Here is a 25,057-nt window from a genome sequence, read left to right as displayed (position 1 = left end):
GTCTTGGTGTAGTCCTCTTTGGATTCCTTTTGTTTGGGGTTCTGTGCGCTTCCTGGACTTGTAAGTCTATTTCTTTCATCAGGTGGGGGAAGTTTTCGTTCATTATTTCTTCAAATAGGTTTTCAGCATCTTGCTCTCTCTCTTCTTCTGGTACCCCCATAATTCTGATGTTGGTTCGCTTGAAGTTGTCCCAGAGGCTTCTTACACTATCTTCAACTTTCTGAATTCTCTTCTCTTCATGCTTCTCTGGAGGAGTGTCCTTGGCCTCTTTGTATTCCAAATCTTTGAGTTGATTCTTGCAATCCTCTAGTCTGCTTTTGGGTCTCTGTATAATATTTTTTATCTCAGTCAGTGTATGTTTAATTTCTAGTTGGTCCTTTTTCATATCCTCAAGGGTCTCATTGAATTTATCGGCCTTTTCCATGAAATTCTTGAAAAACCTTATAACCGTGGTTTTGAACTCTATGTCCAGTCGCTTGTTCTCCATTTCTTTGGTTTGTGATCTGTTTCCTTGCCTTCTCATATTCTCTGCTTCCCTAAGTTGGTAGGGTAGTTTTGTGTACTAGGTGTCCTATTGGTTCAACAGGTCAGCCTCCCAGTTACTTGAGGTGGACACTCTTGGTGTACCCTTGTGTACTGGGTGTCCCCCAGCAGGAGCTACAGCAAGGGCTAGTTTTCTCCTCCTTTGCTTGGGCGGTTTTGGAGCAGTCTAGAGCTGCAGTTGGTTAAGCTGCCACAGAACAGGCCATTTATATGCAAAAGCCGCTGTGTGGAGCCTGGGCAGGTTTGTAGAATGTGCGGGCGGGGCCTCAGGGCGGGGCGGGGTCTCAGGGCGTCACTAGGCTGGGGCGTGGCCAACGGCGATGGCTGCCGTCAGCCGTCTCTGCCTTTCCTCGTTTCCAAGACCCTGCGCCTTGTGCTCCAGCGCAGTAAACAATGATTGCTGGGCACACCTCTGCAAAAAAGTCACTCTCACTTTCCGACCCGATGGCCGAGAGTCCAGCTTCTCCCTGTAGGTGCCTGGGTCCCCCGAGTGTCCCCAGAAACTGGATTTCAGAGTGATCGGGAGCTTGTCTCCCTGCGGGTTGAAGAAAAGCTGCGCACCCAGCCGCCCGCTGCCGGCCCGATTCGCGTGCCTCTGTACCTCAGCTTTTCAGCGATTGTGCTCCTTTCTCTTCGTAGTTGTAAATCTTCCACTCAGCCAGCTTTCCCGTGGTTCTGGGTGGTAGACGTTTTGTCTTTTAGTTGTGTTTTTGAAATTGTTGTGTGAGGCAGCAGATTAGTTGTTTAACTATGCCGCCATCTTGGTTCCTCCCTAATTTGGGTATTTTGAAGTATTGTTCATTATTGTTTTTTACTAGAGGCCTGGTACATGAATTTGTGCACGGGTGGGGTGGTCCAGCTGGCCGCCATCATGGCCATCAGGCCGGTTGGGGGGCCAGCCTGCCCCCTGATTTAACTCCCAGTTGAGGGGACAATTAGCCTTTTATTACATAGGATTATACCTCACTGCTACTGTGATAAATCTATAATATTATAGCCTGCTTCATTTTATTAATTCAGTTTGTCCAAAATAAGAAAAAACATAAAAGATGGTGTGGCAGAAAGAACATACTACAGTGCGAGTTAAGATAACTGGATATTAAATCTTGATTTTTGCCACCAGTTAACTATAATTTTGGTCATTTTTTAAAAAATTGACTTAAGAGAGAAAGAGAGATCGGTTTGTTGTTCCAGTTACTTATGCATTGATTGGTTGAGTCTTGTATGTGCCCTGACTGGAAATCACACTGCAATCTTGGTGTATACTGACAACACTCGCACCAACTGAGCTACCCAGCCAGGGCCTGATCATTTCTTTTCACTTCCCTGATTTGATCATTTCCCTCTGCAAAACAAGGGAGTTAGAATCAGTTATAAAGGTTTCCTTTGTTTCAGAATCCTATGAATCTGTAATTTTTGAATAAAAGCAGAGGACCATATTTCTTTGGCCATTTCTTCTGAAACAAACAACCACTCTGATATTTTTGTTTTAAAATTTGTAGGCTGACGGGAGGGTGGGGGGGAGAGGGGGGAAGAGATCAACCAATGAACTCATATGCGTATATGCATAACGAGGACACAGAGAGTGGGTAGTGAAGGCTTGAGGAGGAGGGGGGTGGAAGAGGGCAGTGGGGGGGAAAAGGGGACATATGTAATAATTTCAACAGTAAAGATTTATTTTAAAAAATGGCTATCATCAATGAATAAATAAACAGCCAAAACAAATTTTGTAGTCTGAGTTGCACAGTACTGTTAAGCCTGCAATAATAACCTTTTTCTCCCCTTAAGGTTCTATTTTTTAAAGGATATTTTGCACAGTAAATAACCATATTTTCCAATTCTGTGCATGTGGAAAATTATATATATTTTTCTAGTGGGTGAGAGCATTTCACTCTATTTGAAAGGCATTGCAATGAGAAAGAGTACTAGTAATATTAAGGACTTTTGTTTTTAACACTTTATTATTTTTTTGTGTTAACACTTCAGAGATTGATTTGAAAGCAATCTAATATAGAAAATCCAAATTAGAAGTCTATGCTCTATAGGTGCATTCAGACAATCTGCCCTTTTTGAATAGTGTTATTGATGTTTCTTTATTGTATAATCATGGGTCCTTTTTTACTTTTTGAAGTACAGTAACATTATATCATGTACTTATATGGTAGTTCATTATTTAAAAATTAACATGTTGTTAAAATATTTTAGCTTGGCAAAAACTTTACAAAACATATTCTCTTTTGTTGTTGTTAATACTTACCTGAGGATAATTCCCCTCCACACACTCACCTCCCTTTGATATTTCTAGAGAGAGTGGGAGGTGGGGAGAGAGAAACGTCGATGTGAGAGAGAACACATCGATTGGTTGCCTCCTGAACACACCCGGACTGGGGTGGGGGAATCTAACCTACAACCCAGGTACGTGCCCTTGACTGGGAATCGAACCTTCAACCCTTTGGTGATCAGGCTGACACTCTAAGCACTGAACACACCAGCCAGAACAAACATACTTTTAAATCCACAACTGAGAATATTTTTATTGATTTTAGAGAGAGAGAAACATCAGTGTAAGAGAGAAACATTGATTGCTTGCCTCCTGTTCACGTCCCACCGGGGATTTGAACCTGCAACCTGGGTATGTGCCCTGATCTGTAATCGAACTCACATCTTTTGGTGTGCAGGAGGACGCTCCAATCAACTGAACCACCAGGCCAGGGCTGTAAAAATTCTATTTTCATTTCCAGAGTTGTCTTTCTTTTCACGTCTTGGTCTCATTTTCTTTTCTACAAATTAATAAGTACTTTTGTTTCAGCTAAGTATTCCATGCCTACCCCTTAGATTACTGTTTCCCAACTGGTGACAGATTGGAAAATGAATTAAAATTTTAGTAATCTAACTACTACTGTGGTTTTGGAAGGGTATTTTTAGATGTTCAAAATAAAATATTCCGTTACACCAGGAAAATCCAAGGGAGGGAGGAAGAAGGAAGAATGCCCTTAAACTGACCAAATTTAGCTGCTTTCGCATAGTTGTCTTTACAGTTTTCCTACTTGACCTTCCAGACTTAGTGAATTCTTGGGTCAGACCCCCACCCAAAATTGACTCAGGAAAATGAAGGCATTCAACTGTGGTTTTACAGATTTATGTCTTAATGCACTTGGACTCATTTGAAAATGTTAACTTAATAGCAACTAACAATAGGTGGTGGTATGGAACTAGGCAAAAGTATTTGTGTTTCAGCTTGCTTAATTATATAACTTTATATAATCAGATGTACTATTATGGTATTTGTTGGTGAGTGTGACTTTCTGATCAGCTATAGGATGCAGGTAGGTGATAATTTCATAATGAAAAGTAAAAATGGAAAAGTGTTATTAGGTTTTTTTTATAATTTGCAACAATAAGAAGAATGCCACAGGTTTAGCTGTTCTGGGTGCTTTACTGTCTACTGAGTAAGGGAATTTATGTGGCAGGAGGGACAGGCAAAAGGAAAACAGTAAAATTTCTAGCTTAGGGCAGGTTTTTAATGCAGAGGAGTGCCTGTTCTTATGCAGGTGTCATTCTTGGTTGACAGTTCAGGCCCAGGGAAGGTCATTACCAATTCTCTATCTCCTGAATTGCAGTTACCAACAAAACCTGTTTTGTTTTTTTGTTTTCCTTTTTGAAGGTGAGTGGGGAGAAGAAAAAGAAAAGAAGGGATTTGCAGTTTCCTGCAAATGAACAATTTAATGTTTATTATAAATGTTAACTGCAAGGTTTTCTAAGAGTTCCCTTTTAGAATATGTCATCCTTTGTCATTTTATTTTTTGAACCAGATCATTTATATATTTAATGTTCTAATTTTGAAATTAATTTGAGTAAGGAAAGAATGAAAGTGTGAAGGCGATATCTTAAAGATTTTACAAAGGGAAGTAATTCTGAACTATGAAATAAGTACTCCCATATATATTTTAATTTTTCATAAACACACATATATATGTACTGGTAGCTATGTGACCTTGGGTAAGTTACCTCTTTGGACCTCTGTCTCAACTCTAAAGTTCCTTTGAGCATGGTAATTCCGTGATTCTCTGTAAATAAATCTCCCAATTTGCTGTAGGTCAGCAATTAGATATTCAATTTATTGCCAGTATTCTTATATTTCTTTATATAAAACTGCTCATGAAGACAGCCTTTGTGATCTTAACATATATTCTGCTTTCGACTCCTGCTTATTTTTGCCTTGAATTCTGGTAAAGATGGAGGGAGACACTAGAAGAAAAAAACAACTGCAATATCTGTCCAAATGAACACCTTTGCCAGGGGAGCGAGGAATGGATATTATAAAGGTTGTGTAATATCCTGTACTTAATAATGTGCTGTTATTAAATGAAAATTCTTAGGATTTGTAGAGTATTATACCCTATTTAAGAGCATTAGCTTTGAAGTCAGTTTGAAAGTTTGAACCTTGGCTTGCCGCTTACCATCTCTGTGACTTAGACAAGCTATTTAATGTCTCCAAGTCTCAAATTTCTATCCAAAACGGGTGTACTACCTACTGCACTGGATTGTGAGAATTAAATTCTATAATGTTTGTGTAGCATTTAGCAAATTATCTACTGTACAGTAAGTAATAACTATTACTATATTACTTTGTGGAGTAGAATGTTTTTAAGTAGACTTAAAAAAATTTTTTTTTAAATATTTTTATTGATTTCAGAGAGGAAGGAAGAGGGAGAGAGAGATTGAAACATCAGTGATGAGAGAGAATCATTGATCAGCCACCTCCCGCCTCCCGCATGTCCCCTACTGGGAATGGAGCCCATATCAGGGCATGTGCCCTTGACTAGGAATTGAACCCAGGACCCTTCAGCCCGAAGGCAGACGCTCTATCCACTGATCCAAACCAGCCAGGGCTAAGTAGACTTTTTATAAATCATTTTCAGTGCTTGGAATTTACTATTTAAAGGAAAATTTCTCTTATAAAGAAAAGAATGGCCGAAACCGGTTTGGCTCAGTGGATAGAGCGTCGGTCTGCGGACTGGAGGGTCCCAGGTTCGATTCCGGTCGGGGGCATGTACATTGGTTGCGGGCACATCCCCCGGTGGGGGGTGTGCAGGAGGCAGCTGGTCGATGTCTCTCTCTCATCGATGTTTCTAGCTCTCTATCCCTCTCCCTTCCTCTCTGTGAAAAATCAATAAAATATATTTAAAAAAAAGAAAAGAATGTAACTATCTCTTAATTCATCTGATTTAGTTTTATATATTGAGTTTGTTAAATAGGAACTTCTGTGAATTTTAATCAACCTAGTTGAATGGTAATAATTTAGCAGTGTTTTAATCTGGAGTTTATACTGTAACCATTATTGTATTCATTGTTAGGCAGATATGGATAAATGTCTCCTAAGATGAAAATCTGGCACTCGGTTGTAAGTTGACATTTAAAACACTGAGATCAGTCAGCGTTTACCCCAGAAGCTCCATTTTCTGATTTGTAGAAAATTAAGCTATGGCGTGACTGAACATACACAAGTAGCAATGCATTTATTTTTTGAAAAAGAGCACTGCATTGCCAGTACCCTTTTCCCACATGCATTCATGTCATTTTTTGAAAATTTACATGTTCTTCATGTAAAGAAGCTTATGTTGAAAAAAATTGCATCATAACTTATTTCTGCAACCCATTTGTAGGAAAGAAACCTGATATATCTTAGAATTCTCCATTACACATTTATTTAACCCTTTGCACTCGCTTGCTTTTTTCTTGATTCCTTTATTCTAATGTAACCGTGTCGAGTCACACTCAACATCCGAGTGCAAAAGGTTAATACTAGAACTTTTTATATCATCATGAATGGTAACTTCAGGAAGATAAGGGACTTAATATTCAGTATTCTTTGTCAAAGCTGACTGGATTTATACCAAAGAAGCTTCCCAAGTCTAGATCTACACAGCAGCAACAACAAATACAGTTTTACTGAGGTCAACGCATTCCTTAAGAATAATTATATTGAGATTAAAATCCTCAAAAGATGGATTGTAGGCCTTAAATTTGACAAATTTTATTTGCACTCATCAGTCTCTGATCCAGACAGAAAAGTTTATTCTAAGTTAGGAATCAAGATCTCCACACAGACTGTGAACTCACACTGAGCCCCGGGGGGAAACCATTTACATCTCTTTATCTTTACAGCTCTTAGTAAAATGAGATCTCTAGTTGTCTGTTTCTCTAGTTTAACACAAACTGGAGTTAGTTAAAGATTAAATTTAATATAATGTATGTTGGTTTAAAAAAAAGATTAAACCCAGAACTTTTACTTTTTAAGTCTATTCCCCTTGAGTTAAACAGACATTATTAAGGAGGAGTAAATAAAACTAAATTTCATTTATGACAACTGAATTCTGTAGTAGAGATTAATAAGTATCAACCTGAATGGCTATCAGACTCACTAGTGAAGTTTCTGCACAGTACTAATCCCTTCAGACTATTGTCATCCACTGAATGGGAGATCTGGGAATGGAAGTTTCCTAAGAGAGAGTGATATAAATTTCTGTTAAAGAAACATGGAAGAGAGATCCAAGATGGCGGCGTAGGTAAACATCTAAACTACTGCCGTGCACAACAATTTCAGAACTACAACTAAAAGACAAAACGTCTATCACCCAGAACCACGGGAAAGCTGGCTGAGTGGAAGTTGTACAACTAGACGGAAAGAAGGGGGAGCATTCAGGGCACAGGTGCTGAAAAATTGAGTTTAACATAGTAAACACAACCCGGTGCAGACAGCTCCAAAGCCTCCAAGCTCCAAGCAGGGAGGAGAGGACTGTGGTTCTTGATGTAGCTCCTGCAGGGTGGCCTCAGACAGTAGCTGAACTACACCCCATTGGAGATCCAGAAGCCAGTGTGCCTAGTGGTCAGTGGAAGACACCAGATTTCAACTCCTCACATCCATAAGTGACACATTCGGGAGGCGGACTCAGTGAGCACCAAAGCCCCTCTGAAACAGGCCTGTACCATAAGCGTGTCTCCAGCGCAGCAGTTCTTCCATTATAGACACAGCGGGTCCTCACAGCCAATTGGCCTGGAGGTCAATTCCTCCCAGTGTAGCAACAGCAATCAAGGCTTAACTACACCAAGACTTTGTACTCAGCCCACAAAGCGTTGTACCAAGAGCGACCACCTCAGGTGATTGGGGAAGCTGAGCTACTAGCCCCTATAGATCACCTACCACACAAAGCCACTCTATCAACACTGGGAGGCAGCCAAAATGCGGAGACACAGAAGCATGTCACGAATGGGAGAGATGGAGGAAAGTAAACTACTGGATGACACAGTGTTCAGAACCACATTTATAAGGTTACTCAAGAATCTTCTAAAAACTGCTGAGAAACTTGAAGAGACCTTCAAGGACCTAAATGAGAATGCCAAAAAAATGGAAAAGGACCAGTCAGAAATTAAGCATACGCTGTCTGAAATAAAGAATATACAGAAACTCAACTGTAGATCAACATACCCCAAGAGTCAAACCAAAGATCTGGAATATGAGGAAGCAAAAAACACCCAACCAGAGAGGTGGAAAGAAAGAAGAATCCAAAAGTGTGAGGATAGTGTAAGGAGCCTCTGGGATGGCTTTAAGCGTACCAACATCTGGATTTTTGGGGTGCCAGAAGAAGAGAGAGAGCAGGATATTGAAGGCCTATTGGAAGAAATAATGACAGAAAACTTTCCCTACCTGGTGAAAGAAATAGATTTACAAGTTCAGGAAGCGCACAGAACCCCAAACAAAAGGAATCCAAAGAGGACCACACCAAGTCACATCATAATTAAAATGCCAAGGGCAAAAGACAAAGAGAGAATCTTGAAAGCAGCAAGAGAAAAACAGTTACCTACAAGGGAGTTCCCATACGACTGTCAGCTGATTTCTCAACAGAAACAATGCAGGCCAGAAGGGAGTGGCAAGAAATATTCAAAGTGATGAACAGCAAGAACCTACAACCAAGATTACTCTACCCAGCAAAGCTATCATTCAGAATTGAAGGCCAGATAAAGAGCTTCACAGACAAGAAAAAGCTAAAGGAGTTCATCACCACCAAACCAGGATTACATGAAATGCTGAAGGGTATTCTTTAAGAAGAGGAAGAAGAAGAAAAAGATAAAGGTAAAAATTATGAACAACAAAAGGACATCAAATACATGCCTACCAACAAGTGAATCTAAAAATCAAGTGAATAAAAAATCTGAAGAACAGAATGGGCTGGTGAATATAATAGAATCAGGGACATAGAAAGTGAGTGGACTGACAGTTCTCAAGGGGAAGGGAGTCTGAGGGGTGTGGGAAGAGATTGGACAAAAATCTTACACCTATGGATGAAGACAGTAGCGGGGGGGTAAGGGGGGTGGGGTGGGGAATCAGGTAGAGGGGAGCTATGGGGGGAAAAAAAGAGGAACACCTGTAATAATCTGAACAATAAAGATTTATAAATAAATAAAAAATAAAATAAAATAAATGTTTTGGCATGTTAAAAAAAAACATGGAAAAGGAATACAAAGATAATTTAATTTATATTTACAACCTGAACTCCATGGGGAAATAATTTATATATCATAAATTTGAAATCATAAAATCAGTACCCCTTTTCTCAGGTTTGTATTCTATTCTAGATGTTTAGCCCTTGAAACAAGGTCTGCACCTAATCAAATGTATAGCACCTAATATATAGTTATTTTACAGTTTGTACATTTTACGTGATCTAGTACATCGTTTCACTAATGAAACCATCACACCACACTATACAGCCTCTCATCCTCCCAAAAACAAAGATATGTGTCAAAGCTCAGCAAAGTTTATCTGACCTTGTTCAGGGCTCAGAAAAATCTAGGTATAGAAAACCAAGGCATGCTATTGGTAGGAATTCAGTTCTGTTAAAAATTTATTTAGCACCATCTATGTGTTAGATATTGATAGGTGTTAGAGATACAAAGCTGTTCCAAAAAATTGTCTGCCCCAGGGAGATTGTAGTCTAGTTAGGAAGAAAGATACATAAGAAAAATAATTTGGTGGGTTCTAGTAAATTCAGTGATAGATATATGGGAGTGATAAAAACCAATTTGATGAAAAGCATTCACACTTTCTGTTACCAGACTGCTTATAAGAGATACATTATACTTTAATGCTTTTATTTTATTATTTCTGTTGATTTTTAGAGAGCAGAGAGGAAGAGACTTTCGATTTCTTGTTACACTTATTTATGCATTCATTGGTTGCTTCTTGTACATGCCCTGAGCTTGAACCCGAAACTTTGGCATATCGAGACGACACTCTAACCAACTGAGCTACAAAGCCAGGGCTAAATTTCTTTTTACTTTAATGCTTTTAAAGAAAAACAAAATCCATTGACCCTGTTTTCAAAAAATATTAGCACTTTAAGTCCTGGCTGGATAGCTCAGTTGGTTAGAGCATGGTCCCAATGCCCCAAGTTGTGGCTTTGATCCCCCAGCAGGGAACAAACAATCAAACAATGAATTCTCTCTCTCTCTCTCTCTCTCTCTCTCATCAACAACAAAAAAATATATTACCACTTTACTCTCAGGTGTAAGGATTTATTTTTAAATATAGGAGTATGAATTATCCTTTTCTATGACATTCTCTCCATGTTTACAGGGAAGGACCAAGGAAAAAATTTGCAGGTTTTTATTAGTAATTTCTTTGGTTCTACTGAGACACCTTTAGGGAAATGAAACAGAGTACTACCAATGATAGAGCTAATCAGAGTAACCCCTGCTCTCTAAAGCAACATCCCTCAGAGACTTAAGCAGAAATTAAACAAGGTTAGAAAAGAGGAATAGGAAAGTAACCCTTTCAGCAGTAGTTCCAGGAATTCATTATACCAGGTGGAGCAAAAGTAGGTTTACAAGGTATACAGATTTATTTATATATATATATATGTGTGTGTGTGTGTGTGTGTGTGTGTGTGTGTGTGTGTGTGTGTTTGTATGACCCTCGTATATATCCTACTAACCCCTAGGACATATATTGAACTATCTCAAGTAATGAATATAGTGTTTTACACATTAAAGGGCATATTCCCATTTATCGTTTCATTTGAACTTAAAAAGAATCTTGTATGTTAGGCACAGGTTATTTTTCTGCTATTTTATAGAAAGCAAGTGCTCTGTAAGACTGTTATTTTTCCCAACATTAAATATCTAAGTATAAAAGCCAGAACTTTAATCTAGTTGACTTGAAGTCTGTTATACTTGCCTCTAGGGTATGCTGAGAATAGGTTGTTTTGAACAATTTACCCATTCTTCTTTTCTTGAACCATAGCAGTCATTTAGAAGATGTTTTGTTAGGATTGAGTAATACTAGTACTTGATTTGTGACCATAGAATTGAGCAAAGTTAATTTTGTGGAGACTGCAAAGTATGGGAATTTAACCGATACTTTGGCTTATTAACCATACTTATTAACCAACTTAAGTAACTCTCTTAAACAACCATGAACAAATATTCTGTGTAAACCATACTAGGTAGTAATTTCCTTTCAGATACCTATGCAGTAAGTCACCATTGGTCAAAAAGCTGTTAGTATATTATCCATATGTCGAGTAAAACTAATCTGATAACATTTTTTGCTGTAATTCTTCCTCATGAAGACTGGGAGTGAGATATTAAAACAGTTTTATAGATATTTGTACAGCCAGTGTGGCTCAGTGGTTGAGCATCAACCTATAAACCAGGAGATCATGGTTCAATTCCCAGTCAGGGCATGCTTGGGTTGGGGGGGGAGGGGGGAGGGTTCGATCTCCAGTAGGGGGCGTGCCGGAGGCAGTCGATCAATTATTCTCATCATTGATGTTTCTATCTTTCCCTGCCTCTCTGTAATCAATAAAAATATTTTTATTTAAAAAAAGAAAAGAAAGAATACCAAGAAACAATATTATCATCTTCTGGAGGGGCTCAATCACAAGGAACAACAACAGCCTGTAATTATTGGAATCGAGAGTCTATCTGGAGTATTTAAATGATTTATTTCAATAATGCGAAATTTGCATTTAAACTGATCCCATCCATGAAATACAAGGTGTAATGGCCAAGATCTATCTGGCACTACTAACTACAAACATATTCAAATGAAATGTGTAATTAACTCATACATTACCTTTTCAGTCAATAATACTCCCTCCCTACGATTCAGTTTTATTCTATGCTTTCCATGTTATGGCTGTAGTGAGGTGGCTAGAGGTCATTGTTTTCTCCTATAGGCCATATCTTGCAAGTCTGTTTGGGTTCATTTTTCTTTGAGTGTCAGAAATCATGCCAAAGGCAGTTGTCCTGCCACCACCAAAATGGGTTCTGAACCCAGATACAAAGATGACACTGGTATGGTCTTATACATTTTGGCTAGTTTTTCCTGAATTTCTGTCTTGGGTACTGTTGCCTTCCCAGGGTGAAGGATGTCGATGAGCATTTGTTTCCACTAAAGTAGTCGGCTGGTCATCAGCTTCCTGGTTGGGATAGTTCCTGTGGTGTTCATCTTGGCAGCCAATCTTTAAGCAGCCAAGGAGGGCTCAGTACTTTTGGGTATGTACTTAGGAGTGGAATTTCTGGGTCATGTGGTAATTTTATGTTTAACATTTTGAAGAACTGTCAAATCACTTTCCACAGCAGCTGTACAGTTTTACGTTCCACCAGCTATGTACAGTGGTTTAAATTTCTCCATATCCTTGCCAACAGTTGTTGTTTTCCTTTTTTAAAATTATAGCATCCTGGTGGGTATCTCATTGTGGTTTTGGTTTGTATTTCCTTAATGACTAATGATGTTGAGCATCTTATGTTTTTTGTCCCTTTGTATCTTCTTTGAAGAAATGTCTATTCAAAATCTTAGCACATTTTAAAACTGGTTATTTGTACTTTTATTGTTGAGCTATAAGAGTTCTTTATTGTGGGTAACTAGACCCCTATATATATTATTTGCAAATTACTTCTTTGCATACATTGCATTTTTTTTTAGATTGGACATTTTGAGTATTAAAATGTGGCAACTCTATTCATTTTTCTCCCGGGTTTGTTAATGCTGCTTACTGTAGTGTTGTTTGTTTAGTGTATTTTTGAACTAATTCTGTAAAATGTGTATTCTTTGACTTGTGTGGCCACCGAAACTTCTGTTCTATTAGCTTAATAATCAGCTAAGTGATTGTACAGAAATTTCCTTAAATACCTGCAACCAAAAATTCTCTTTATTGAGTTCTTTTTGTATGTTGAGGGTATCCCTTAAATGCTTAGCCAGACAGTTTACAATTATGCCTCACTTAGCCTTCACTTCCTGCTTCTGTAAAGCCTCAAAGTCAACCAGAGGTGATGCAGTGATGGCGAACCTCTGACACGCGTGTCAGCACTAAATATTTAGTTTTTGGTTTATTAAATACAATTCTTTATAACAATTATACATTTATGTTATTTAAACTATAAATATCGCGAAATAATGTTTTTTCCTCAAAGTGACACACTACACAAGTTATGCTCAGTTTTTTGGCGAAGTTTGACACACCAAGCTCAAAAGGTTGCGCATCACTGGGTTAGGGCCTTCTCAAGTCTTTCCTGGACATGTGCACAACCCTGGGCATGCGTGTGGCCTTCTGTATTCCCAGGAATATGTGGGAGCTTTCGATGCCCTTATGAACATCTCATTTTCTGGCCCTTTCCTCCCAAGCTCTACGATTGGTCCATTGTTTGCTCCAACTGTTACCTGTCCCTCAGGCAGCTGTGACTAAAACATTTGCCTGTAAATGTTTTGGACAAAGTGGGGTAGTTTCTTTAGCATTGGGCCCCTTTTGAGTTGGGCAAAATGAAGGCAAGCCATTTGAGTTGGTCTTTCAGGAAGCAACCAGACAGGTGTGGACAAATAATTACATCACTTTGAAAAAAAGGTCTGTTCTGGTTCCTCGGTTACCAGCAATGCAAGCTGTTGTTTTTAGGGCTGTTCCTGATCTGGGAGTTGCGGTAAATGAAAATGCCACAAACTCTGTTCTTAATGGGATTCAACTTTTTCTTGAATATGCACTACTTGGGTTGTTGCAAGACTTTGGTTAATTTCCAAAGTTCAAAAAATAAATTTGTTTTGACCATTTTTTTGGGTTAATTTTATGGAGAGGTGGAATTTCAAAATTCCTTATTCTGCCATTTTCATTGATGTCATCTCTAAGTACACTTTTGATCTGAGTCTTGAAAAGACTCATTTTTGGCTCCCTAGTGTTAAAATACTCCAATTATATTAAAAATGTACTTTTTTAATTTCTAATTTTTATTCTGTAGAAGAGTGACCACAACCAGTGGTTTGGCTGTGTCTTATAATCATTTTTATGTACTACTTATTTTTAAAAGATATATTTTTATTGATTGCAGAGAGGGAGAGGGAAAGAGATAGAAACATCACTGATGAGAAACAATCATTGATTGGCTGCCTCCTGCATGCCCCCCACTGGGGATGGAGCCCTGTGGACACATGGGCCCTGACTGGGGCTTGTGCCCTGACCAGGAATGGAACTGTGACTTTCTGGTTCATAGGTCGATGCTCAACCACTGAGCTACGCCAGCCAGGCTGTACTACTTATTTTTAACCACTACTTATGGTTCAAGACAGGGCATTCACACGGGACAGCTCTTGTTGTGTTGGCTGTTGTCATTTTTTTATTTGACAATTTAAGGGAAAAGAGGTCAGTGCCCTTGACTACATAGTCAGGTATTGCATGTTTTAAAAATTCTTGTGGCACCTCAGTTGAAAATCTCTGTTCTAGAAGATTAAGTAGAATATAGAGATAGGGAGGAATATATGGTGTTTTCCAAGTCCTTTTGTTGTGGTTGATTTTTTATATAAGAATTCAGTTATTATATGACATATTATAGGAACCTCTTGCCAGATATTTATCAATTAATTAATACCAGCCAAATATCTAGCTATATCATGTATCCTTTGTTTAACTGGCTTCTTTATAATTGCACCATTTTATTGTTCATATCTTGACCTAAGTTAATAGATTTCTTTGGTCCATTAACTTGGTATCACTTTTCCTAAATGACTTTCTTACTAAGGTATTCCCTTCCACTTTAAAAAAATCTATGTCCTAAAAAAATAAAAAAATAAGTCCTTGTTCCAGTTTGATACATTGGGTTTTTTGGTTCCTTTTAAATCTAAAATACAATTTCTGGCATGCAGTTAGTATATCTGGGGTACTATGTACTTTATTTGTTTCTTATCTAAAACATGGGAATGCTTTTTTTTTATGAATAAGTAACATGGCTACATTAAAATTCTATTGCTTTGGAAATATTTCCATAGCAGTAAGATGATTTAAAATGTGTGAGTGAATTGTAAAATTACTATCTGACATATGTCTTAGAAAATTCCACCAATTCTGCCAATTTTCAGTTTCTGGCACATTGGCTAGAATTTGTACATGAGGAAATCAAACCCTGCTTTCTCTTGATTTACCAATCCCTGTGGCATTTTGGAATATGAAATTCAGTTTGTTAACGAAAAAAAACCATTGAAACCTGTAAAGAATTTTAGTGAGTTTATTTGAGCCAAAATGTCGACATATGCCGGGAAGCAGAACCTCAATGAATTGAGATAATGCTCCGAAGAAATGGTGTGTTACATCTGTATTTATACATTGCCATCAGAGGAGGGACATAGGTGGGCTACATGAAATTCATTGGTGACGGATTAAGGAGGTGGGATAAAGTCAAACGGTGGTAAACCCCTGGGATTGGATAAAAAGTAAAATGATGGACACATACCTAGGTGGGTACAGGAACAATTAACATGATAATGAAGGAATTTGAAGTATCTGTCCTGGCGCCCACCACATTTGGTTGTGCCCCAGGGGCTCCAGCAAAAGAAAGAAGTTACAAGTTACCCAGACATCTCACAGATATGTTATCTTAGAGGCAAAAAGGCAAATGGGCTCAGTAAGGAAGATCTAAGTTGACCTTTGTCAGGGAAGATATTGGCCTAGGACATGACTGCCCACTATAACCTGTTTGTAGTTAAATATTTAATTTTCAAACCATCCTTTGTGGTTATTTCAGGTCTCTGAGTTTGCAAGACTGCCACGTAGGCCTCCCCTGAGCTTGTCAGGTTAGCATGTGGCTCCTTCCGTTCACAAGTTAAATGCCTGCTACTACTACATCAAATCCCATAATGACTTGCAGTATTTACCTCTTAGTTCTTTTGTATGTATGTAGATGGGGTGGGACTGGGGAAACTGGAGGAGGAGAGTGAAGGACATATAATCATATTGCTACTTTGAATTTTCAATTCTTTCCTTTCATTTCAAACTTAAAAAGAAGTTTTCAGTAGGGCATGGAAGATTTTGTCAACGAAAGAAATTCCAAACCTATAGAACATTAAAAGAGTTTATTTCAGCCAAACTGAGGACATGCCTATAAGCAAGATCTCAAAATGCTCCAGAGAATGGCAGTTTTGTGGTTTTTAAAAGACATTTGGAATCAGAGGAGGGAAGTAAGGAATCTAGAATTGGATGGAGAGTAAAATGGAGAAGTGAAATGCATTTACATTGCTGGTACAAGATAAAAAGGTTTACAGTGAATAGGGTGGTACATAGGCAATAAGATCATGTGCTCCCTTGAGGGTGGTTACACCTCAGAGGGATCTGAAAAAGGGATTACTCTGGCATTTCACAGTTATAACCTAGATGCACAAGAACAATGGGTAGGGCTTGCTTAAGGCAAAGATAAATCTTTACTAAAGAAATTATAAGCCTAGGGTGTGGCTACCCACCATGACCTGTCCAGTTTGGAATTTATGATCAGATCACTGTGAGGTTACTTCAGTCACTGCCCTTGTCATGTTTATTGCATAGCCCCCTTTTTTTCATTCACAATCTCTAGGAATGAGCATCACTCAAAATGAATTTCAGTCATATCCAGTGGTTCTTCAAGTTCATGGAGTCCTCAGAGCCCTGGAATGTTGCTGTGTATAGTTAAAACTTAGTAGGTGACAGAGAATAGAATAAAAGTGTGTACTTATTTTAGACTGAGAGCAAGGAAGTGGTAGTGGACATAGATTTTGGTTAAGTAAACAGAAGTCAGGATAAAAGAAAGCTTGGAATACTGAGGTAGATGTTAAGGATGCCCAAAGCAGAAAGTTTGACCTAGTAAGTACTGTGTGTTGTTTTCTAAATGTATCCCTTCTGTGGTTTTTATCTAGGGATTTCTTTCTTAGGATAAATCTTCTATATATATAAAAGGTTAAGTGACTGATCGTCAGTCTGACTGACTGACTAGCTGGCTGGTACATACGACGCGCACTGGCAATTTAAAAATAAACGTTGATGCATGTAAAGCTCTCGCTGGTGCCACTTCTATTATAGAGAAAGGGCGAATAGCAATATTAAAATATTTTGTACTTTAATTTTGTAATACTATATTATATATACTATTTTGACATTGTTAACGAAAAAAACCATTGAAACCTGTAAAGAATTTTAGTGAGTTTATTTGAGCCAAAATGTCGACATATGCCAGGAAGCAGAACCTCAATGAATTGAGATAATGCTCCGAAGAAATGGTAGGTTACATCTGTATTTATACATTGCCATCAAAGGCGGGACATAGGTCGGCTACATGAAACTCATTGGTGATGGATTAAGGAGGTGGGATAAAGTCAACCGGTGGGAAACCCCTGGGATTGGATAAAAAGCAAAATGATGGACACATACTTAGGTGGGTACAGGAACAATTAACATGATAATGAAGGAATTTGAGGTATCTATCCTGGCGCCCACCACATTTGGTTGTGCCCCAGGGGCTCCAGCAAAAGAAGGAAGTTACAAGTTACCCAGACATCTCACAGATATGTTATCTTAGAGGCAAAAAGGCAAATGGGCTCAGTAAGGAAGATCTAAGTTGATCTTTGTCAGGGAAGATATCGGACTAGGACATGACTACCCACTATAACCTGTTTGTAGTTAAATATTTAATTTTCAAACCATCCTTTGTGGTTATTTCAGGTCTCTGAGTTTGCAAGACTGCCACGTAGGCCTCTCCTGAGCTTGTCAGGTTAGCATGTGGCTCCTTTCGTTCACAACATGTAACTTTTTTGCAGAAATGTAATTACTGCATGAATCTTTCTTCGAATTAATTTCCTTTCAGTGTGCATGAATCTGTGTACCAGGCCACTAGTTTAGTCATAAGATGATAACACACTGGCAGTAGTTTCTTTTTTAAAAGCAGTTATGTTTCTGTTAGGGACAAGATGTTGGGTGGAGGAATTACAGACTTTTTTTTTAATGTTTATTTAGCCATGCAAAAATGTTTTTCCTTTTAGATCCTGGCAAGAAAACCAGCCAATCAGAAAAACATTTGGTGTTGGCTTAGCTAGGAAATGGCATAATCAGTAAAAATTACTTATAAAAAGTAAAAATAAAAAGTTTTTTAAAAAATCTTCTGCAGTTTTAACTTTAGATTTCTTTATAAAAATTTATCCTTAATCTATCCCTAAAGTTTTCCTCCCACTGAAAGATTTGACTTATATTGGGTTACCTTTGTTATGTCTTAAATTTAAAAAAATATATATTTTTACAGATTTCAGAGAGGAAGGGAGAGAGAGAGAGAGAGATAGAAACATCAATGATGAGAGAGAATCATTGATCGTTGCCTCCTGTACTCCCCCGCCCCCCTCCAACCTCCCACTGAGGACCGAGCCGCAACCTGGGCATGTGCCCTTGACCGGAATCGAACCAGGCACCCTTTAGTCCGCAGGCTGACGGTCTGTTCACTGAGCCAAACCAGCTAGGGCTGTATGTCTTAAATTTTATTCAAATCCATGAAATTTAGATCATGAGTCAAACTTTTTATTTTTATTTATTTATTTATTTTAAATATTTTTCGTGATTTCAGAGAGGAAGGGATTGAGAGAGAATCATTGATTGGCTGTTGCTGCCTCCTGCACGCCCCACTCTGGGGATCGAGCTTACAGCCTGGGCCTATGCCCTGACCAGGAATCGAACGGTGACCTCCTGGTTCATAGATCCACACTCAACCACTGAACCTTGTCGGCTGGGCTCAGTGAAATAAGTTCAGACGGACAGATCTCAGAGGGGAGAGAGGTGCAGGGAATGGGAAGAGATTAACCAAAGAACACATGCATAACACATGGACACAGACAGTAGTGTGGGAAGACCTGGGGTGGGTTAGGGCCAGATGGAGAGGGGCAACGGGGGATGATTGGAGGACATCTGTAATGCTGTCAACAATAAAAAACAAAACATTATGCAGTGTAAAGGAAGCCAGATGAAAGATAATATTTTCTGTTTCCTTTTTTTTAAATGTCCAGAAAAGGAAAGTCTACAGAGACAGAAAGCAGATTAGTGGTTGCTTGAGGTTAGAGATCAGCACAGGGATTGATTGCAAAGGAGTATGAGGGATATTTTGGGGGTGGTGGAAATTCATCAAAGTGAATTATGATGGTTGCACACAAATTACTGAAGTGTACATTTAAAGCCAATAAGTGTTGTATGTGAATTATACCGTGACAAAGCTGTTTAAAAGTGCTATATGCAGGTGAAATTCATGATGGTGAAACTTAGCAATTATAACTTTTATAAAAAAAATTTAACGTAGTTCATGTCCTTTTAAATAAATGGGGCAAAAGCTGAGTCTCCAAATTTACATCTCTTCATATAATTTAAGTATTTGTAAAGATACTCAATCTGTTACTGTGCTGGTGTCATTTGCATCTTATTTACTAAATTTAATGTAACATTTAGTTGGTCACTGGTATTCTGAGTTTTGGGGTGAATTGGAGTTTCATAGGAGAAGGAACCTAGCACATCCAGTTAGGCAGGTTGGGAAAGACTTCATGGCATAGAGAGAGAGCATGTCAATCGCCTCTCTGCCTTTTGGCTAAGATCAAGTGCATAGAGAGCATGTCCAGTGGACATTACTCTATTTCTGTTGACAGATCAGGCAAGTTTGGTTGTACAGGTACTTTAGAGAAAATAACATGAGCAAAAGCACAGAGCCTGTTTGAGGAGAAGCAAGTGGGCCTTAAGTTCTACTTTATTTCTGTTTTTCTCCTATTGGTTATAATTTACTATATATAATTAAAAGTAGTTGTGAATTATTAAATGTACCATTATTTTATAAACCACAAAAAAAGCTTTAGATTTTAATTTTAAGATGCTTCCAGAATTGTTACAATGAAAAAAATACCTTAAAATTTTTTTAATTGTGAAAAAACACATATAAGCATAAAATTTGCCATAATTTATTTTTTGTTAATCCTCACCAGAGGATTTTTTCCCCATTGTTTTGTTTGTTTGTTTGTTTGTTTTATAGAGAGAGAGTGAAAGGGAACGGAGAGGAAGGGAGAGAAACATCGATATGTCTTTCTCACATTGATTGGTTGCTTCCAGCACAGGTGGGGAGGGAACCTGCGACCCTTCAGTCCTGGGGCAGACATTCCAACTGCTGTGCCAACCCTGCCAAGGCCATCTTCATCATTTATAAGTCTACAATACACTCACAATATTGGGCAACCGATCTCCAGAACTCTCTTCATTTTGCAAAAACAAAATGTATCTTTTTGAAATCTAAAAGTGTATTCATAAATTTAGCTGCATGTATCAGAGATTCAAATTAAAAGTGGCTTAAAGAGTTTATTTTGACTTCATATGAAGCCCAGAGTCATGGTGTCTCTACCATCATCATCAGGCTTTTTCTAGTTTTCTGCTTCTTTTTAAAACTTGGCCTTCAACGTTATGATAGAAGACCGAGTTCAGTCATCCTAACATTCCAAGCAGTGTGATTGAAGCAGTAAAGAAGGGGCATACCTTCTCTTTTTAAGGACACTCCAGAAATTGCAAACATCCTTACATTCTGTTGGCCAGAACTTAGTAACCTGGCCTTATCTAGCTGCAAAGGAAATAGTCTTTTTCCCACACTGCCCTGTGATAGCCAAAAAATGGAAATTCTGTTACTCTAAAAGAGGAAAATGGATATTGGGAGATAACTAGTATTCCCTGCCAAAATACTCATTAAAATTTGTATTTCTTAGAAAGCTTTAATAAAATAGATCAGATCTTTTAATATCTTTTGGAGTTGGTAACTATACTCTTAATTAAATTATCAGCAGGGGTCACTGTTGAGCAAGTATTTATTTTTCCTTTGTTCAACCTGTCATTTCTCTCACAGATCCTGGATTTAAAACTTCTTGAACTGGTTTCCTGGGTCTTGTTTGTGTGCTAATAAGCACTTAAATTCATTATGTTAGTAGACTAATCCCAAAAATGTGCCAAAGTAAGATTTAAAAACTGATCAGAGTGCTCCTATGGCAGCACATGTACTAAAATTGGAATGATACAAATTAGCATGGCCCCTGAACAAGGATGACATGCAAATTTGTGAAGCATTTCATATTTTTTATTTCAGACTGATTAAAATAATAAATCTCAAAAAACTGATCAAAAGGTTAAATTAACAAAAAATGCTTCTTACCATTCAGGAACTCTATTAGATGATGTAATTATAATTTGTAATTTAAAGTTCTATTTTTCAGCTCTGTAATTATAGAAAAACAATTACAGTGTTATGCAAAGCAACAATAAGTGCTAATGTTTGACAAACCAAGTCACTTATTTAAGTGGTTTTTTAAATTTAAGAATGTCCTATCCTAGAAGGGCTATAGCCATGTCTCTTTGCATTTTTAAGAGATTGGAGTCCTATCTTGAAACATATAGCGAGAGAACAATTTAGTTGCTCTCATGTTTTCCTCTCTGACTACATCCTTGTAATTGTTTGTGGATAGATTATAAAAATACATAATGGTATATCCCCATGTTAATATAAAACCAGATAACCTAAGGTCAAATGTTTGAACAGTCACTTCCTCTACAACAGTTATAGCTTAAACCCTTCACAAATTTGTTGTAATTCATTATAGTTTTGACATCCTTTGTATTTTGCATGAGAAACCTAGAGTTTGGATTCAACTGAAAGTATCTAAAACATGTATTCGATTGTGTCTGTGAAACATTTATTTTTACAAATAATACAATCAACTAGCAGAAGCCATTTGGTTTTCCTAGAAAACATCTAAAATTATTGCATATCTGCCTCTAGAATTATTTTCTAATCTCCATTGCTGTGTCACTTAAATAGTAAAATAATTCTGATTGTCTGTGAGAACTACTTTCTTGAGTTCTGAGATCCTCAATCTACTTTATCTGGTCAATTGTTTCTCAGACTTAAGGAAGCATCAGTATTACCTTGAGGGCTTGTTAAATACAAATTGCCCCTCTTTCCCTTCACCTCCTCCCCAACCCCAGTTGCTGATTCTATAGGTCTGGAGTACAGCCCAAGAATTTGCTTTTCTAACAAGGCCCCCTTTTGATACTGATGCTGCTGGTCAGGTGACCACAATTGTGAACCACTGATCTTAGCCTTTCTTGCAAACTTGGAGTAGGGTTCATATGTGCAGTAGAATGATAAGGGAAATATAAATCTGGACAGATGTCCTATACATCTGGTGTTTCCAGATCCTCTCAGGATACTGTGTATTCTTTTTTCCCTTCACATACCTTCATGTTCCCACAGAGACAACAGCATTCAGTTTGTATAGACTGAAGCAAGGAAAACGATCAGCAGCTGTATGTGAATTTTGTTCCTTTTTATAATTAGAGTTGTAGAAAAGGAGAGATGATTTTTTAAAAATACCTTCCACCGATGGGTAGATATTATTGGAAAGCAGATAATTTTTTAAAAATAATTCTTTTATTGTTGGAAATATTACATGTGTCACCTTCCTCCTCCCCCCCCCCATCAGCCCCCTTCTGCCTGCCCCAGGCCCTCACCACCCCATTGTCTGTGTCCATGGGCCATGTATATATGCATACAAGGTCCTTGGTTGATTACCTTCCGCCCACCCACCCTCCCCTGCCTTCCCTTGGAGATTTCCTACTCTCTTCCATAGGAAAGCAGATTATTCTTTTAATATCAGATAATTTTCTAAAATATGTAATTGTCAGGCAGTAACATTACTTTTATTTTTAATCCTCATTGGTGGATATATTTTTATTGATTTTTAGAGAGCAAGGAAGTGGGGGGAAGAGAGAGAGAGAGAGAAACATTGATTGATTGCCTCCCGTACCCACTCCAACCAGGGATGAAACCCGAAACCTTTTGGTATACTGGACAATGCCCCAACCAGTGGAGCCACGCAGCCAGGGCAATAACATTACTTTTATTATAAGACTAGAGGCCCAGTGCATGGATTTGTGCATCAGTGGGGTCCCTAGGCCTGGCCTGCAGGGATCGGGCTAACACTGGCTCTCCAACATCCCCCCAAGGGGTCCTGGATTGCAAGAGGGCAGTTCTTGGGTGACACACTCTGGAATTGGGCTCCCTCCTCTTTGGTTCCGGGTGTGGCACCGGAGAACCGAAGCTGCTAAATCACCACAGCTCTGCAGCTCCTGCATTGAGCATCTGCCCCCCTAGTGGTCAGTGTACATCATAGCTACCAGTGGGAGTGTCTGCCCCCTGGTGGTCAGTGTGCATCATAGGTACCAGTCGGAGCGTCTGCCCCCTGATAGTCATTGCGTGTCATAGCTACCGGTTGGACGGTTGCTTAGGCTTTTATATATACAGGTAGTGTTTGCTGCACTGAAGCTTAGTAGTTAAACCAACTGTTACCAAGTCCTTAGTCTGGGAAAAGAAGAAAAGTCTATAAAGGAAAGTCTATTAGTTATCATTGGACTTCTCAGCAGAAACTCTGCAAGCTAGAAGAGAGTAGAACCAAATATTCAAACTACTGAAAGAGAGAAATTACTAGCCATGAATAATATATCCAGCAAAGTTATCCTTTAGATATGAAGAAGAAATGAAGACTTTCCCAGACATACAGAAGATGAGGGAATTTATCACCAGAAGCCTTCCATTGCAGGAAATACTCAAGGGGGATATTGTACCTGAAACAAAGAACAAAATGTCCCAAAACTACAAGTGAGATCACCAACAAACTTACAGAATAAACGGGGATAATTTGTGACAACAGAAACATAAAAGGGGATGGATAAAGGACTGAATTTGCAAAGGAGAATGGAGCCCAAATGCACTCAAAAGAAATAGGACTGCTGTATATATGACACTTCTTTTTCATAAACTTAATGGTAAACACACACACACACAAACTGAGACATAACTTAAAAAAAGAGGAAACAGATGAAAGAAGTATGGAATACCACCAAATAAAGCAGCAATCAGAAACAAAGGAAAAAGATCCAATGTAGGCACAGAGCTACCAGAAAACAAAAGATAAAATGGCTATAGGAAATCCTCATATATCAGTAATTACCCTAAATATTAATGTACTGAATTCACCAATAAAAAGGCACAAAGTAACAGATTGGATCAAAAAACAAAATCCAACCATATGCTGCCTTTAGGACACAAATCTAAGCTTCATCCACAAAAATAGGTTCAAAATGATTCTCTAAGCAAATAGCATCCACAGAAAAGCAGGTGTAGCCATACTTATATCTAACAAAATTAAAATCCTTCTTTTCTCCCTTTTTTTTTTTTTTTTCATTTAAACTGCTCTTGGAACCTTTCAGAGACCTGCATCATATTTTACTTGAACTATAATGTCAGTATATTCTTAGCTTATCCCCTTCCTAGTCCAGAGTTTAATTTCTTTAGGTTTCTCTTTTCAAAAGGATTGTTTTAAATTTCCTTCATGACCTAACCCCACCATCCACTTAATAGTTCATTCATTAGATTTATTGAGTTGCTAACATGTATCAGGCTCTGTGCTCAATTCTGGATACTCTTTAGATGTCTGAGATTGAGGGGAAAGTATATTCACTACTTCCCTACCTCTTCAAATTCTCCTCAATTACTTCTACTTTGTTATTTTTATTTTATTTTTTATATTATTTCAGAGAAGGGAGAGGGGGGGAGAAAGATAGAAACATCAATGCTGAGAGAGGATCATCGATCAGCTGCCTCCTGCGCGCCCCACACTGGGAATTGAGCCCACAACCCGGGCATATGCTCTGACCAGGAATCAAACAGTGATCTCCTGGTTCATAGGGTGCCGCTCAACCACTGAGCCACCCTAGCTGGGCACCTTAATGGCATTTTAATGTTTTTTAAGTGTTTATTTTAGCCAAACTGGTGACATATAGCAGAGAGCAAAATCTCAAATGCTCCTGAATGGCTTTTTTTTTAAGAAAACATTTTTATTGATTTCAGAGAGGGGGAAAGAGAGAGAGAGAGAAAAGAGAGAGAGAGAGAGAGAGAGACATCGAGACATTGAGACATCGACATCAATGATGGGAGAGATGACATTGATCTGCCTCCTGCACACCCCCACTGGGGATCGAGCCTGCAACCCAGGCATGTGCCCTTGACCGGAATCAAACCTGGGACCTTTCAGTCCATAGGCCGACACTATCCACTGAGCCAAACAGGCTGGGGCCTTAATGGCATTTTAAAATGCTCATTCTGTAGTGATGTG

General features: G+C 38.4%; 1 protein-coding gene and 1 pseudogene across 3 annotated transcripts in view; both read left to right on the top strand.

The window, feature by feature from the left end:
* FBXL20 (F-box and leucine rich repeat protein 20) overlaps nucleotides 1–25,057 on the top strand; it is a 66,029-nt gene that overhangs the window by 5,212 nt on the left and 35,760 nt on the right. The gene's annotated exons all lie outside the window — the stretch shown is intronic.
* Nucleotides 20,865–20,965, top strand: LOC114227168 (U6 spliceosomal RNA; annotated as a pseudogene).

This window comes from Eptesicus fuscus, chromosome 20 (assembly GCF_027574615.1).
Source record: "Eptesicus fuscus isolate TK198812 chromosome 20, DD_ASM_mEF_20220401, whole genome shotgun sequence".
Lineage (NCBI taxonomy): Eukaryota > Metazoa > Chordata > Mammalia > Chiroptera > Vespertilionidae > Eptesicus > Eptesicus fuscus.
The sequence above is the reverse complement of the archived record's forward strand: the minus strand, read 5'-3'. Positions and strand labels throughout refer to the sequence as shown.